The sequence below is a fragment of the Vulpes vulpes genome, chromosome 13 (genome assembly GCF_048418805.1).
Source record: "Vulpes vulpes isolate BD-2025 chromosome 13, VulVul3, whole genome shotgun sequence".
NCBI classification, from domain to species: domain Eukaryota; kingdom Metazoa; phylum Chordata; class Mammalia; order Carnivora; family Canidae; genus Vulpes; species Vulpes vulpes.
The window spans coordinates 16,138,098-16,153,310 of record NC_132792.1 but is presented as its reverse complement, the minus strand read 5'-3'; positions in this window follow the sequence as shown (position 1 = coordinate 16,153,310).

Sequence of the window (15,213 nt, the reverse complement as noted above, 5' to 3'; positions counted from 1 at the left end):
CATTTCACATGGTGTATTCTTGCCTTATGGAGGGAAAAGCCTACCAAATTTTCCAGCACCGGGTCCGAGAGGTGCGTCCACCAAGTCCTGAGACCCTAGAGCTGCTCCTGCTTATCAGCCCAGACCGAGCAGAAGAACAAAGCACCTTGGAGGCTTGCCCTAAATGTATAGGCTTGTGTGCCTATGTGTTTAATGCTGGATGTTACAGAATTAAAGAGAAAACTTCACATGCACATGGATAGATTAGACCCTCCAACCTTTCCTCTAAACTGCACTACTTCTCTCCATCATTGCAACACACTCTGAAAACCACAGAAAGTATTTCCAAAGGCAGTAAGTCATTTCTTTTCAAATAATATTTAAACAAATTTGTGTCCAAAAGCACTAATTTTGGCAGTTCTTAGAGTTGACAAAAACCTTAGGGCAACAACAAACCATTGACAAGAATGTACTGAACCAGGCCTAACAAGCAAAGGGTTGGGGCAGTATTGTGGTCTGTGACAGCCCAGTCAGAACCAGGTTTGGATGCCATCTCTAGCACTAGTTGTAGACTTTGGTCAAAGAATTTAATATCTCTGTGCCCTCAGGTCCCCAGTGAAAATGGAAAACAACATCTACTCACTGCCCTGCTATATGAGAATTACATAAGATGATGCAGATGAAAGCTGATGATTTAATAAATCATTATTGTTGCATACCATGAACTCAAGACTCAAAAATGGACAGAAAAAGGTCAGAGACTATCATAATAATGATCTATTTCATTATATGAGGTCAGATTATAACCATAGGAAGAGACAGAATAGAATAACAACTTTTGTGTTATCTGCACAGCCTCTAGGACCCCATCCCATACACCAGAATGGCCTCTAGCCATCATATCTATACCATCTGCTTCTTCCTTCTTCACTGTAGCTTAGTCAATACAATCAGTCAGAAGAGGAACACTTGACCCAAGCCAACAAGGAGTTTTTGTCTTCTAGGAATTAGAATCTCAACCGTGAGTATCAAGCAAGTCTCCATGGGTGGCCTGGAACAATGAGATGTTGACCTAGGAAATAGCATGTGTAATAAAGAAATTTGGTCTTCAGAAGGAGAGAATAACTCAGCAGATACAAAGAAAGCAGAGAATAAAAGTGGATTTTTTCCATTCCTAGCTTGACTACATTCTGTTTTTATAGCCCTTGAGACAATCTTACACACAAAATGTCATGTGTACCTTTTTCTTGTTGATGCCAGAGCAAGGGAGTCTCTGGTACTCCCCACAGAGATGAGATTAGGTGGCAGGGTTAGAGTCTTTCTGGTTCAGAAAATTGAAAGACTATGGAAAGGTCAATGCTTCAATGTTTCAGGTCTTAACCAAATAGGTTGTTTATTAAACTTCCTTCAATACAAGTATTAGACCTTAATATGCCCATGTGTCCCAAATCCAGGCCAGACTTCTCCCCTAAGCTCCATACCTGTAAATCCAACTGCAAATGAGAATCATCATCAACATAATTTTTTCACTGATGATCTACTGGGGAACCAAATAGGGTTCCAGTAGGCATTTTACATACAAATTGTTTTTTGCCAAATCTTTACCACAACCCTACACTATTCTCATTTTACATATACAGAGACTAAAGCATAGAGAGTTTAAGTGACTCACCCAAAGACTTACAAAAAGAAGAAAAACCAGAGACTGTTGAACTCCCCCCCAAAAAAAGCTGGAGTTCTTTTCTACTACATCCTTTAGAGGTCCTCATAATCAATAAATTAAAAATGAGCTGGATGTGGCATGGGAAACCTGGAGCTTGAATCCAGTTTTGATTTCTTCACAATTACATGATCCCAGGCAGTCACTTCAAATCCTCAGACATAATTTCTTTATTTCTTTATCAGCAAAGGTAGTGCAAGAACACTACCCCCTACCTACCTACCCAAAATTGTGGGAAGGATCAAGATATATGTGAAAACACCTCATAAATACTGAGGAGTTATGCCAATAATTATACTACTCTTTTCATCAAGGCTTTGTGATTTCAGCCTTTGTAAGATAAAAACATCTAATCTACATTCTGCTCAGTCTTTCTGATGCTTAAATAAGATACACATGAAACTAGAGTTCTAAAGAGATATATAAGCTGAAGGGATTAGCATATTAAGCTAACCTTGAATTCACTGCCTGATTTTCTTAGCCTGCTTCAACACAGATCTGGTCCATGACCTCTTGAAGTTTGTAATTTTCAGAGAAGGCAAAAGGTTTGAGAAAGTAGGGGCAAGCAGAAAGCTCTAAATACAGTGAAATTTCTTTTGTGTAAGAATCCCAATCTGCATCTCTTATTACTGATCTCCGACCTTAGCTACAGCCTTCCCGAACCTTCTGTGCAGCCCTACCTAGGTTCTCGGGCAGCTTCGTACTCAGTGTTATATGTATCTGCCTCACAAGGTATTTGCTTACACCCCTGCAATCCTCTGTAGACTATGCTTTGATTGAGAGAAAGCTGTAGTGTAAAATGCCTGACAATTGCCTTTTTTGATCCTAATGTAAAAAGCTTTTGACAGCTGAAACATCAACTTGAAAGACATCCATCTCCAATGGACACGCTGCCAGCTACACAATTTGATAAAGAACCAGGCTGCCTGACAGGTGAAGTTCCCCTTTTTATGAAGCTGTAGGTGATCTAGGTAATTGACTTTTTCAGTGACCCCACTTCTACTTCCCCCCCTTTAATTCCTGCCCTTATATTTTCAATTTGCCAATAAAGAGTAACTCCAAAGCTCCCCCACCCCTCTTACCCCTACCCATGACCCCACAGGGTCACACCGCCTACCTCTCTACTACAAATTTAGTAACTTAGTAACTTAAATGAGTTGCTCCAATGCTATGAAATATAATAAGGGTGTTCTCTTACAGTTTAACAGGCCAGAAATTCAATATCAGGTCTTACTGGCTAAAATCAAGGTGTCATCAGGGTTCCCTTCTTTTCTGGAGGTGAACCCACTTCTTTACCTTCTCCAGCTTCTAGGGGCCACCTACATTTCTTAGCTCATGGTCCTCTTCTTCCATCTTTAAAACCAGCAATATTGCATCTGTCTGAACTTCACCAGGTACTCACATCTTCCAACTAAACCCCTTCTGCCTCCCTTTATTCCTTCCCTCCACCCCTGCCTTTTTTTAAGGGCTTGTGATTACATTGACTACACCTGGATAATCCATGCTATTCTTGCTAGTCAGCTGATTACAAGCTTAATTCCATCTGCTACCTTAATTACCCTTTGATGTGTAACCCAATATATTCCCAGGTTCCAGAGATAGGATCTTAGCATCTTTGAGGGTCATTGCCACAGTGACATTTGAGCAAAAATGTAAAGGTTATAAGGAAGCAAATTCTGCGGAAACTTGGGAAGAAGAGCTTTCCAGACAAAGAAAAGTGAAAGCCAAGCCACTTACATATGTGTGTTCTGGTCTACTCAGGACTCAAGATTGAAAGCCTTGCATGCAATATTAGTGTTGAGTAACATTCCCTACAGTGAATGGATTTTTTTAAAAAAGAGCAAGGTATAATAAATTAGAAAATTAAAGCATTGTTTTGTCCAGAGAGTTTAAATTATTTTAGTTCCACCCCTGAGAAAGAATTTTAAACCTAAAGATAATTGTTTAAAATTCACAGATTCACCAGAACAACACTGACTACTTTGCCATCTTCCTGTAAGATCTCACAGAATTGCAGAATATTATGACTGGAAGAGACTTCAGCAGACATCTTATATCTTAAGCAGTTAGTATATAACATACACTAACACACAGTAGTAGATGCTCAGTAATTATTTTCTGAATACCCTCAGATGTGAGAATTGTAATGCGAGAATTGTAATGCCATAACCCCTTCACAAACTCCTCCCTGTTCTCGACTTATTTCATGGAAGCTGTCATATTTTTACTTGATCTCATGCCTCTACCTATGGTTGATTATCCCACCGTAAGCACCTAGCCCAAGCTGGGCCCATCAGATCTTTTTCCTTGGATTTTGAACATGGCACTGCAAAAGCAGTCTCTGCTAACTGGCGGAAGTTTGAAAATATACAATCTTGGGGGTTTCCTGAGAGACTTCAAGGCTGATACCCAGAAAGAAACTAATGAAAGAGTCAGTGGCATCATTGAGCACCTGATTCTAATATTTTTTGAGGCTCTGATGAAGTCCCTATGCTTCCAACATCTTCTTGGAATCCATGAGCCAATTAATTCTGCTTAATTGTGCTTCTCTCACTGTCTAAGGACTTGGAGCCTTAGACTCACAGAGGGGGAACATGGAAATGAGAGAAGGCGAAGTCTTATCCACAGGTAATATCTATGGTTAGTAAGAGAGCCAGGGAACACCAAAGCTTTCATTCCTCCACTGAATCCCCTTTGGGATCTTTCCACTATGATCCATGTGATGGACTCTGCCTTTACACCATTCCCTACATTTATTCATTCATCTACACTTCACTGCCACCTCACTAGTCTGAACAACCAGCATTTCTCACCTGGACTACTGTTTCCTGTTGTGACAAGAGAAAAAGCAACATTCTCCTACATTTCATGCAATGCTCCAGAATTCTTCCCTTTTTTAACCACAACCAGTCCTCTCTCCACCTCACTCCAGATGTTCCAGCCATGCAGGCGTTCTTTAAGTTCCTAAAACTTGAGTCTTTTCTCTCTTAAGAGCCCTTGTGTAGCTATGTCTTCTTTCTGGAAAGTTCTTCCCTTATTTTACATACTCCTTCTCACCTCTCACTTCCCTGCCTTCTGAGGCCTTCCTTCAGGACCTATTAAAGTAGGCTTTTGTCTTCCCTTTGTGTTTTCCATAATATTTATTGTAAACGACTTGGAAGAAGGGATTCAAATAGTGTTTGCTTTTTAAAACAAATTGCTCAGTAGACTATAAGCTCCATGTGGGCAGGAGCTTATCTGTGTTCCTCACAACTGCATAACCAGGACTTGGCCAAAAACCTAGCATTTAATGGACCCCCTCACTTTCACACACTACATCCAATCCATCAGCAAATCCTGTTGGCTCTACCTTACAAATGTATTTCAAAGATGGCTACTTCTCCTAGCATCAGCCATTACCACTGTAGTCCACAACAACGTAACCTCTTACTTAGACTAAATATTTCCTTCTGGAAGGTGCTCTTGCTCCCTCCATTGGTCTCCTGAAGTCTATCACCCCAAAACAGAGATTCTCCCAGGAATTCTCATACAACATAAATCATATTATGTCATTCCCCTCTTTGAAACCCACTGTGTCTTTCTATCACTAAAAAATAAAATCAAAATACAAATAAAAGGTAAGTTATCTAATTTTGTATTATATATTTGATACATACTCATTTTATATTTGCATCTTTCTAAGTTTTTGAAAATTTAACTTGATAGTTTTGGAGGTCTCACCAAGATGTCCAGGTGGACTCACCTGCTGGAGCCAGTTAAACTATAATTGCCAAAAAAAAAAAAAAAAAAAAAAGACACCTGGTAGGTATTTTAAGCCCCCCACACACTTTTTTTCCTCTTGAAACTATTTCCAAGAAGCACCATTCTTAGTCTAAGGCTACTATAACAAAGCATCACAGACTGGATGACTTATAAATAACAAGTTTATTTCTCATAATTCTGAAGACTGAGAAGTCAGAGATCAAGGTGCCAGCAAATTTGGTATCTGGGGGATCCCTGGGTGGCTTAGCAGTTTGGCCTGCCTTTGGCCCAGGGCCTGATCCTGGAGTCCCGGGATCGAGTCCCACATCGGGCTCCCTGCATGGAGCCTGCTTCTCCCTCTGCCTGTGTCTCTGCCTCTCTCTGTGTGTGTCTCTCATGAATAAATAAATAAAATCTTTAAAAAACATTGGTATCTGTTGAGTACATGCTCTCTGGTCCGCAGTACCTTCCCACAGTGTCCTCACATGATGGTAAAGATGAAGGATCTCTCTTGGGCCTCTTTTGTAAGAACACTCATGCCATTCCTGAGGCCCTGCCTTCACAACCCAATCACCTCCAAAAGCCCTATTTCCTTATCCCCTCACCTTGAGAGTTAGGATTTCAACATATGAATTTTGAGGAGACACAAACAGTATTTAGCACATTACAAATTTATCTTTGTTGATTTTTTTGTTTCTGTGAGCCTATGTTTTGTTTTTTCCTTTTGTTTTTGTTTCTAGTTCTTAGCCAGGTTTGGTTCTGGTTTCACGATGCCCTACCCTTGTTCAGATGGATTATTTTGCCTTGCATAATACTCAAGACTGAACCTCTGGACTACAAGTTTAATGCAACTAATTGTTAGAATAATAATATTGTCTAACATCTGTTGAATGCTTAGAATTCTAATCATTTTATATGTATGAATTACTTAATCCTCATAACAAACTCCGTGAATAGGTGTTATCTCTTCTATTCAACAGATGAAAAAAATACACACATTTCCTTTTGTTTGTTTGCAAAGCAATTATGACATGCATTTTTTCATTTTGCCTTGAGAAGGATTCTATAAATTCAGAAGCAAAGCAATCCTTTTTCCCATTTTTAGATAAGGAAGTAGATTCAGTTGTCAGATGGCTTATCCAAAGCCTAAAGTTTTCTGCCTCCAAAACCAGTATTTTTGCTTCCAAAGTCCACTCCTCAATATAAAAGAACAGAAATAAAGATATCACAATAAAACTAAAATATACCCCCAAAATTTAAGTGGTATATCCAAAAAAGATAGTACCTTATAATAAATTACCTAGAACCAATTCCAAAGAAAAGAAATAATGATGAATGCTAAGTCCTTTCTACAAGACTATTTCCTATATTTAAAACAAAAACACAACATACATATTAAACAAAATATTAAAAAGAATCTCTTTATTTTACCTTGGGCAGCACAAAGATGTTTTCTAAACTATCATATATTAATGGTATCAGCAATAGTTTTTGGTAATCTCTGAAGTGAACCAAGAGAAATCATTCTTTTTTTAAAAAATATTTTGACAGGCTAACACTATTTCTATGGAATTATTGCTCTAACTTGAGAGAGCACCAAAGGGGTTTGTTTCAATTAAGCTAAATTTTCCTTTGCAAGATTTAAAAGTTAATGTTTACCAAACTTCTTGCCAACTCTCCAGGAAGAAGTAACTAGAGGTCCAAGAATATGCTAAACGTGAGATCCAAGTAATGTGTCAATCTTAATGGAGTGAATATCATAACCCAAGAAAACAGAATCTGAGTTACATTAGGAGAACCTGCAGATCCACTAAGGAATTCCACCTACTGTATTCTGTCGTCATGACTGAGATTAAGGGACTCCTGTAGGGACAAAGCAAAACTTATGATTTCAGCGTCCTGACACTAAGAAGTGCTTTTATTATCAAGAGTGGAGTTGAAAAAAGCCTGGCATATGTGAGTGCTAAAATTGGAGTGATCTCAAATGCTTATCAACCTGTGACTCTACCAAACTCTTAGAGAAAATACCAGTGAATAGTGAATGGCCATATATTTTTGAATGGTGATTATCCTTTGATTTCATCCTTTCTCAAATTATATCCTAAAATACTTGTGCTGTTTTCCAGAATATTTTCTGCCTATGGTATTAAAAATTCTTGGTGCAATGTCTTCCTAAAATGACAACTCCATCACTCTGCTTAAAGTCATTCAAAAAATAAAAAGTATAAGCACTCATATATGCCAGCCAGGCTTCATTTTTTTTTAATTCATTTTTGTGGGTTTTTTTTACTAGATTTAACATATTTAGAAGGACAATATATTACTACTATCAATGAGCCCACTGGTATATTGTGAAAGAAACAGATGTGTTTATATGCATACCCTCACACTCGTATAATGATTTGTGATAAATCCTAATCCATATTCCTTATAAAGGTTTTCTCTGATCTTCTCACAAAGCAACTACTGCCTTCTCTTCTTAGAAAACACCATTAGCCACACTTCCATTTGGTTAATACTTATTAGACCTGTAGCCATTTTTATGGCTTAAAGTTCTAATCAGTACTGGAATTGATACACTGGAGATAGTGGGGAGTGTATGAAAGAAGCCAAGGCATCACCCAGACTAATAGCAGGAATTACAGTCTTGATTGGGGTGAGAGGGAAGAATGGAGATCTATTTATAAGTTTGTTGCATATGGCTTTACTTCCCAAACTTTACATGTGAAATTTATATTCAAACAAACCTGAGTTCAAATTCTGTTCTGCCCCTTATCAGTGCTGAGAGCTTTTAAAAGTCTTCAGTCTCCTAGCCTGAATTTTCCCATCTGTCAAACTGAGATAGTAAAACTTGCTGTGCAGTGTTGAAATATCAAATAATGAGATAATACATGTACGGGGCTTAGTGAAGTGCCTGGCACATAATAAGTACTTAATAAATGGTAGTTACAATTATAATTATTCATGCTGATTACCATGAATTCATTTATCCAGTCAACAAGGAAGAGTTAAAATTTTGCTATCATATTTTCTCAATTCAGAAACCAACATCTTTTCACATTTTAATATTTTTGAAATTGAAGTGACAACTACATTAATCATGCCCAGTATATAATTTTTTTCTTCTGAAAAGATGTCTTTTAAGTTTTGGTATTATCCTACAGTGACAGTATCCTAGTGCTAGCTACCATGCTAGAAGGTAGACAGTGATGAAAACAAGTAAGAAAGCCCTGGCCTCTAGGAATTTGCAGACCCTAATGCCTGGCAGAGAGGCCACGTGGCAGAAGAAGAGTTGAAGAAGAGTTGCTACTACCTACTTTGGTATCTTATTCTAATTGTTGCAAAGATTTAAGGTACCATAAGCCAATTAGAGAATCCGAAAAATATTACAGCCTTTCTCTTCAGGACAAAATATACATATATATATTAGTTTTATGTGCAATCTTGGGAGTTTTGCAGACTCTCCAAACATAATCCATGGTCTCTCCCTCCCCCTCAAAAATCTATGAAATCTAGATAAGAACTCTTGCTTACCCTTTTCCGAAAAATCCCTAGTTACCCTGCAGGTCACTTTTATGATTCTATAATCTCATGAGTTTATGCATAAGGATGTCCTAAAGATGAAGAGTACAGTGCAGAGCAAAGAATCACTGGCTCCAAAAAGCTCTGACAATAGTTTATGCTGGGCTGGGAGCCAAAAGAATCAAATTTAAGGGAAGAAAAAAGGAGGTTTATATAAACCTTAAGAAAAACAACGTACAACTTGTTACTTTTCTCATTCATTCAGTGCAGTTCAAGCAGCCACAGAGTCACTGTTTGATTTACCATCCTATTAGATGACCCATCTTTATAGCCCCATGCTCATTACTCCAAATCTCGACTTGTGGTTTGGCTGTGTATCAAGGCTGTAACTATAAACGTCAATATAAGGGTGATAAAAATCAAAGCAATCTATTCTCAGGAAGCCAGTGTGCAAATGCATCATTATAATTTAATTTTTTCTACAATTTATAAAACTCTGGCCAAAGTGCTTGTCAGATAAAAGTTCCTTTTAGCCTCGAAGTCCCACTCTAAGCACAGGTAATGACAGTGCTTAGTTACTGGATACTTAAATTACCGGAACAATTTGAAGTTCTAGGGTACTAAAGGCTGATAGTAGCAACACAAATCCAAATTTAGCTCAACACCTGACTAGACCCACTCAACCCCATACACAGTAACTGCCTGATAGAAAAAGAGGCATATCCATTTCTCAGCATAAACATTATTCACTTCAGTCTCTGTACTTCATAACATGATGTGCAGCAATGAATCAAAATGATGAGACACATTAAAAACAAAAAGAAATAAACAAAAACAAAATGCCACTGTCAAGAGATAAAGCAATCAACAGGACAAGACTCAGATGACTGAGATGCTGGAACCATCAGGCAGGAACTTCAAAATAACTATCACTAATATGTTAAAGAATATAGTGGAAAAGGTAGACAACATGCATGAATATTAGGGGAATTTAAACAGAGAGATGTAATATAAAATAAGAATCCAAGGGAAATGCTAGGATTCAGCAGCTGAAGAGGTACTGAATTAGGTAATTGCTGAGATGCTTTAACTCTGGCATTCTGTGACTACAAGACAACCACTCCTAGAGGGTAAGAGAAGAAAAATCAAAATAAGGAAAAGGATGGTTTATGTGGGGAAAATATGGGGTAGCTGATAGTCTCCCACTGGAATTGTTCCTTCACATCTGCAATTTAAAACATAAAAAGGAATGAGAAATTACTGCACACATCTCTGGTTATGAAGTAAATTCTATTAAAATTTAAAAAAATACCTAGTGGGATACCAATATGAGCCACTAGGCTCTTCTAACAAAGTCAATTCACTAGGCTGCATTTAAGGGCACCATGAGTCTGTACTGGCTCAATTTAGATGAAGGCTTGGAGCATCCAGGGAGTTCCTCTAGAGGTCTATACTCCAAAGAGAGAAAATCTCAATTCAAAGACCAAAGTTGGGACACAAGTACAGAATTAGGGTCTTAGAGTAGGAAATATTCATTTGTGGTATGGTGGCTACAAGAACAGTGAGATGAGCTAAGCCAGAAATCAAACATGGTCATCAAAATCCAATTATTAAATACAATCAAGAAGAATGAAAATTCTATAAAACACCAGACACGGACATTGAAGCTGGGTATAATCAAAATTTGGGAAAAAAGAGGGAATTTAGTAGTTTTGAATATAAACAGTGAGAATAGTAAATTGACCCAAGTTGGAAACACTTTTTCAGTTTTTCATGGAGCCCAATCCTTGAAGCTAAGACTGACAACAGAGACTCTAGAATCTAGATTCAAGAAGAAAGAATTCTCAGGTAGGACACAATGATGAACATTATCTACACCTGCCAAAAAAAAAAAAGAGCTGTAATAATTATTATCCTGTTGCTGACAATTTACAATGTTCAAAAACAATTAAAGGACAGGTCAAAAGTAAATGCATAGAAAATTCCTCAGTGGTTCTCAACTAGAGGTGAAATTACCCCACTGGGGGCTTTTGGATATTCAGGAAGGGGGCTGACTGTTATTTAAAAAACAGGGAAAATATACTATTGGCATGTGGAGGGTGAGTACCAAGGGCTCTAAACGTCCTATAGCAGGTGGTGTAGGTGAAGAAAAATCATTTTCCTTCTACCTTCTTAGGGTAAGGGGCCCACTAATCAAACTGGGAAAAAAAGGCAGGTTAACAAGAAAAAAAGTTTTAAGTATGTACAAACTATTTTTAAAAAGAGACAACAGATCCAAAATGAAGTCACTTGTGCTAACCCCATGTCAACAAACCAAGACTTAATACCTAACCTAATTGTAATTTCAGCCTCTCCCAGGAATGTAATCTTAACCAGTCATTCTGGAATTACCTGGTCAGCACTATGAGGTAATCCCCCAAAGAAAGATGACCTCGCCTGAAACAATCAGCACTTTGTTAGAATAACCTCCTTTGTCCTGCCTCCTTCTGCCCATAAGTCTTCCATTTTCTTCAACTCTTTAAAGCTTCATTCTGCTTGCTAGATGTGATGCTGCCCAACCTGAATTGTTGAATAAAGCCAGTAAGAACCTTAAAATTCCACAGTTGAATTTCATTTTTCAATAGTACACACAGGAGTTCACAAAGAAAGATGTGGCTCAAGGAGGCTTTTTACCTTCTTAGGCTAAGCAAAGGAAAAGAGTAAATAAAGACTGTCTTGCTATGCAGATGGGAGTCTCCCAGGTGATAAGAGTTGCCTCCAGAGTGTAGATCTCTTCCTAATATGGAGACATTTTTACAAGTGGAAATTTCCTTTTTGAATATAAATTTCCTTTAAAAGGGGAGAAATTTATATTCTACTTTTAGGCAGTTAGGAGGAGGTAAAGAGCTTTTCTGCACCTAGTGGTTCTCAGTGTCCCTTTACTTGAAATGATCTGTGTGCCTAAAAGGCAAAATTTGGGGTAGCATATCTTGATACCCTTAGTGGATCATCCCATGAAATGAAAAGTAGTCCGTGCCAAAATGCCAATATCATCTCTAGGAAGAAATCAATCAGATTGATTTGAGACTCAAAGCATAATAAAGAAAGGAAGAGCACAAGAGACTATGATCTGCCTTTGTGGCTTATGAACAAATTAGAAATGTAAATACTATGTTGAAAGATAGCTAAACATTATAATTAATACAAATTATTACTTAACTTTTCTGTGCCTGTTAGGAAATAATACTAACTACCTCATAGGGATGTTAAGATTTAATTGAGTTAATATATTTAGAGCATTTTGAGTACTTGGCACACAGTAATCCATAAGGAATACATTGTTTTTATTTCATTATTTCTAAGAAAAAATTAAATCATGAATGTTTCCATTAAAAAAAAAACACTTGCTTGAATAGTCTTGACTCCATAATTAAAAGTTTTCCCCATCACTACAGATGCTTTTTTCCTCTCTAGCTCCCTAACCCTACCCATTGAAGGAGATGTACAGTGAAAGCCCTTTCCACCAAACCCCAATGCTTCTCCAAGCAGAGACTGCACAGTTCAAGGGAATTCAGAAAAAACAAGCTGTCTCTGCCAAAACCTATTTCCCAAAAATCATCAGACCTGCTCTGGCCGCAGCAAGGTCACAAGTAACAGGTAGCTAGTCGCAGCTTTTCTCAGCCTGCTAATTACAAGTCCCATTCCTCATTCTGTGCTGCTCAAAGAACCTTGTGAGTCAACTCTGATGGCACAACATATAATTCTCAATCTTCTTGAAGGTCCTTTGTTGGGTTAGTGGGCGGTGCTCCCAAGAAAGGCTTAAAGGGGGCTCAGCCCTGCCTACCAGCACTACAGTGGCCTGGGTCCACTGCTCTGTTCTGATCCTTTAACATTTCCCGGGACATTGCCTACATCATTGGCATGCTTCAGTACCCAATGCCCTTTCTCAGAGAGATGCAATCATTTGCCTCTTACAGGATTCTTCAGCTTCATTTTACCACAAATGAAGAGATTTGGAAGATTGAAAATCTAGAGACAGTTTGGGGAATCAAATAATTAATATGCTGATTATGTCTTGATCCATGGACCTGTTTAGGAAAAAGCATGGCTATATAAATATAAGCCTATTTTATCATCCCAGGAGCCTAATTACAAGCCAAAAAAAATTACTAACAATCAGTTTAAGGGGAACTGAGTCTAAGGTAGAGAATATTTTCTGAACTCTGCTATAGCTTCTACCTCAATCTAAGAAAAAAATTCCCTGACTACAGAAAAACATATTTTCTTCTAATAATATGTATCACTAAGATAAAGTAATTAAAAGCCTAGGTATGGGTTTGAATCTTGACTCTATAATTTATAAGATATGAAACTTTTGTAAGTTTTTTGATGTTTCTGAGGTTCAATTTCCTCATTGTTAACTTAATGACGATAGTATTACCAACTTCATAGGTTTGCTGTGAGGATTAAATGTGATAATGTACTTAAAGCATTTAGCAAGTTCCTAGCATATAGAAATTTTTCAATGAATAATGGCTGTTTTTTACCGTATTTATTATTTTCATCAGCATGATGACCATTAATTACTGTATTACATGGCTCCTCAACTAATTAGGAGCTTGCTATTCATTTTATTGGCAAATATTTATCAATCACCTACTATGTGCTAGAAACTATCCTAGGGATTGTACATAAGGCAAAGAAAGTTTCTCCCCAGATGACGTTTACATTATGACACCTTGTATGTGTGTTACGATTTTAAAATATATATTCATTTTTTGTTCCTGGTTCCTGGCATGAAGTTTCTAAAACCCTTGGAATTTCCTGAGTGATAGAAGTGTATTTTGTTATTCATAATTATCCCCTTTTGACCATAACTGAATTTATACCATGGAGGTGACTCATGGAGAGGAGTCCAGATAGCTTCAGGATGGAGGCTGGCCACCAGAAAAACCAACCACATGATTAGAAGGTTAGAACTTTCAGCCCCCGCCTAAGAGGTAGAACTGGAGGTGGGGTTCTGAAGATTGAGTTCGATTATCAATGGCCAATGATGTAATCAGTAATGCCTATATAATTAAGCTTAATAAAAATTCTGAAATGATGCAGCTAACGGAGCTTCTAGGTCAGCAAACACATCAAGATGCTGGCATGTCCTATGCATCTCTTCCATTTGGCTGTTCTTGAGTCATACCCTTTATAATAAGCCAGTAATTATTAAGTAAAGCACTTTCCTGAGTTCTGTGAATCATTCTAGTGAATTATTGAACTTGAGGAGCAGCTCATGGGGACTCCTAAATCTGTAGTTGGCCAGGCAGAAATGCAGGTAGACTGGGCACCTCATTTTTAGCTTTTATCTGAAATAGGAGCAGTCTCATTGGACTGAGCCCTTAACTTGTGAGGTCTGCACTTACCCCAGGTAGTTAGTATCAAAAACAAATTAAATCGTTAGATACCCTGTTGGTATCAGAGAATTCGAGAATTGGTTGGTATTTCATAAAAACCATAGTGTATATGTATAATGGGAGGTGTTAACAAGATATAATAGACAAGGAGATGGACAGACTGATGAGAGAGACGGGACTCAATCATTTCAGATAATGGTAAGTGATTTGAAGAAAAGGATAGAGTGGTGGAGGGGAGGAAAATCATTTTCCCTCTACCCTTCTCAATTCTTATTTGACAGCCCTGTAATAAAAGACAGATTGACAAAACAAAAACAAAATATACATGAGAGATACCCAGTGAAAATTAGTAACTCTCTGAGGTGGCTTAGAATTCAGACTTAAAAACCATCTTCATTGGGAAAGGGGGAGGTGCGGTGTAACCCTTTTAGAGGACAGGAAATAATTTTTAGGAAAGATGAATGGGCCCTTAGAATGGATGAGAGGTGTGATAGTCTCTGACAAAGTTTGTCTGGGTGTGGTCAACGTCTAATCTCTTCTGAGATAAGTCAACCTTTCCTGGTTGATGAAACTCCTGGAGAGGGGATTTGAAACAATTGAGTTCTTTTGGAAGAGCTGTCTGATGGCAGGTAAGGGACGTTCAGAGAAAGCCTGTGCTTTCATTGACTACTTTACAAGTGCCTATAGTTCAACATAATCAATATACCAAAAGGGGCGTGTTTGAAAGTAGCATATTCTGCTGTTGTTCACTGGCGTGAAGAATAACAGGTGGTGGCCACATTTGATAAGGTAGTTGGGGGCAATCTCTCAGATGAAGTACAGCCCTAGATGCAGCAAGTAGATGACTCTCGCTGAAACCCTACACAT